This window comes from Ailuropoda melanoleuca, chromosome 3 (assembly GCF_002007445.2).
Source record: "Ailuropoda melanoleuca isolate Jingjing chromosome 3, ASM200744v2, whole genome shotgun sequence".
Lineage (NCBI taxonomy): Eukaryota > Metazoa > Chordata > Mammalia > Carnivora > Ursidae > Ailuropoda > Ailuropoda melanoleuca.
In genome coordinates this window covers 75,475,959-75,479,303 of record NC_048220.1, presented here as the reverse complement: position 1 = coordinate 75,479,303, position 3,345 = coordinate 75,475,959, and the positions used below count along the sequence as shown (strand labels likewise).

At 32.6% G+C, this 3,345-nt stretch overlaps 1 non-coding gene across 1 annotated transcript; it reads left to right on the top strand.

Moving 5' to 3' along the window:
* The first annotated feature begins 3,012 nt into the window (after positions 1–3,012).
* Positions 3,013–3,119, top strand: LOC117801651. The gene has a single exon (XR_004624406.1). It is a non-coding gene; the product is annotated as a U6 spliceosomal RNA (small nuclear RNA).
* The last annotated feature ends 226 nt before the right edge of the window (positions 3,120–3,345 follow it).

Sequence of the window (3,345 nt, the reverse complement as noted above, 5' to 3'; positions counted from 1 at the left end):
TGGGTAGTAAGGAGGGCACGTATTGCATGGTGCACTGGGTGTTATACGCAACTAATGAAGCATCAAACTTTACATCAGAATCAGGGGATGTACTGTATGGTGATTAACATAATATAATAAAATAAAATTAATTAAAAAAAAAAAGAAGATGTGGTCCATATATACAATGGAATATTACTCAGCCATCAAAAGAACAATTTCTCAACATTTGCTTCAACAGGGACGGGACTGGAGGAGATAACGCTAAGCAAAATAACTCAAACAGAGAAAGACAATTATCATATGGTTTCACTCATATTTGGAACAGAAGAAGTAGGAAGATCGGTAGGAGAAGAAAGGGAAGAAGAAGGAGGGGGATAAACAGAAGGGGGAATGAAGCATGAGAGAATATGGACTCTGGGAAACAAACTGAGGGCTTCAGAGGGGAGGGGGATGGGGGTTGGGCTAGGCCGGTGATGGGTATTAAGGAGGGCACGTATTGCATGGAGCACTGGGTGTTATATGCAAGTAACGAACATGGAACTTGACATCAAAAACTAGGGATGTACTGTATGGTGACTAACATAACATAATAAAAAATATTATTAAAAAAATAAAATAAAACAACCTATTTAAGGGAAATTTGATCTTAAAAAAAAGTGCAAATATCTGAGGAAAGCATCAGGAGAGGAGGCTTTCTGTTTCCATTGTTAAGGATGAGGTTAGGGGACCTCAGGAATGTTAGACAATGCTGAGGTTGTCTAGTTGTCCCAAAAGCTTGAAACCAACCAACTCAAGAAGTTTCCTTTAAGGACAAATCCAATGCTAAAGGGAAACTGTTGGGAATAGAATACAAATAAAGGAAGAAAAAGATACTATGAGGAAAAAAGAGAGTTAGGGCAGGCAGTGTGGAAGAGAGAGAAAGAAAGGAAATATTCTGTTAACAGTAAAAAAAGAAAAGAAAGGAGGGAGTTCTCACAGTACCTGAACTAGCCACTTGATCCTTCACAGTTGAAAAGAGCCTGAAGCCATGAAGCTATGATAGTTACTTTGGCATATTCCCATATTTGGAAGATAATTTTTAAAATTCAAGAAAACTCATTTCATATAAACATTCATAACACAATAGAATTGTGGTTAATTCCAAACAAATTCACTCCAGGTTGAAAAAAAAAATAAATGAGCAGAATAAACATCTTTCAGACAATGAAGACATACCAAAAGAATATGACCTACCAAAAAATATTTAAAAATTGAAGCTTAGTATTTCAAAATAAGCCAATTAAATTAAAGTATGAAAGTACAAGAGCTAGAAAAAATTAGAAAAATAAAATCATGAAAATAAGAGAGCTTGAAAATAGACCTGAGTCCAGAATGATTTAGGAATAAATTTAAAATAATTTAGAAAAAAAGACAAAACTAGCTTGACAATGAAAACGAATAGGTATCACACATGATCCAGTAAAGAGATAGACAATTAAAAATATAATAGTACATTTTAAAATCAAGCAAAAATTAATAGACAAAATGAGGAAGTAATAGAAAAAGGTAGAGAAATTATACATACACACACATACATACAGTCCAAGTGAACACAAAAGCAAGAGCAAAGAATATGTATTAAGAACTGTAATTTAACATAACTTTCCTTTAATAAAGAATTACATCTTCATATTGAAAGAGAATATCATTTCTCAGAGAAAAGGTTGGTTTTTTTTTAAGACTTTATTTACTTATTTGAGAAAGAAGGCACAAGACAGTAAAAGAGAGCATGAGCAGAGGGGAAGGACAGAGGGAGACACAGACTCCCCACTGAACAGGGACCTGAGCTCAATCCCAGGACCGTGAGATCATGACCTGAGCCTAAGGCAGATGCTTCGCCGACTAAGCCACCCAAGTGTCCCTCTCAGAGAAAAGTTTTACAAGCAGTCCAAATAAATATATACTATGGTAAAATTATTTAATTTTAGCTCCAAATGTTTTCACAAGTGACTTGCTTAAACGACTTTAATGATAATCCAAGTACTACTTAAATTATTTGAAAAATAAACACGGGGGGGAAAAAAACCTTTAAATTCTTGTTATAAGGTGAGTGTAATATTGATTATAAAACCTGATAAAACTGCTCCAAAAAAGAAATCTACAAGCATGTGAATGTTAATAAAAATCTTTGACTTGAAAATTTAATATTATTGCAATAAAGAAATGGATCTTTCTTCTTGAGATAAAAATTATAAGGTCCAGGGGTGTCTGGGTGGCACAGCGGTTAAGCGTCTGCCTTTGGCTCAGGGCGTGATCCCGGCGTTATGGGATCGGGCCCCACATCAGGCTCTTCTGCTATAAGCCTGCTTCTTCCTCTCCCACTCCCCCTGCATGTGTTCCCTCTCTCACTGGCTGTCTCTATCTCTGTCGAATAAATAAATAAAATCTTTAAAAAAAATTATAAGGTCCAAATGAAAGGGCAAATAAAAATAGAGAAAATATGAAAACCATGAAAAGGATATTCTAATCCCCTCTATATGAGGTGTATTTTATGACCTCTATATGCAAGAGAATAAGATTTTAGAAAATAAATGGACTAAGATAGAAAATCTGGAAATAGACATATTTGCAAATAAAAATTTAGTACTACAAACATAGCATTAGAAATCAGTGAGGAAAATATTCTTTATAATTAGTAGTGTTGGAATAATGGCATACCCACACAAAGAAAAGGCAAAATTATCTCCACAGAGAATATGTCAGTATTAGAAAAAAATAATTCACCTATAAAGCACGGAAATAGGCTTAATTATGACTCACAAAATATAATCAATAAAGGATAAAATTAATAGTTTTAGTTATGTTACTTGTCCAAAAAATATGACAAATATTATAATCAATAAATAACAAATGACAAAACAGTGAAACACATTTGCAATGAAAAATGCTTAAGGACCATCAGATTTATTCATTAATAGGATTTTAAGATAGGGTAATTTGGAATATAGACCAAGTCAGATATTCAGATATATTCTAAAGATAAAAACAAATGCAAGTTGTCTCAGCCTGCATATACTAAAATAATAATGACAAAGAGAAGATTAGCACAGGCCCTATAAAACACTAACATGTAAATTTATGAGACATTCCATATTTTTCTGTACACTTTAAAATGGTGAAAATGGTAATTTTATGTTATGTATATTGTACCATAATAAAAATAAATAAAATGAAATATAGATACAAAAGAATGAAAAAGATTTTAATTAAAATAATGTAGAAGGTAAAAAAAAAGTGCAGGACATCTTAAACGTTTTCATAATCTTAATTTTCATAAAAATACTGGTATTGGTATCATTCTGAGTTTGTATTGATGCTTAAAAA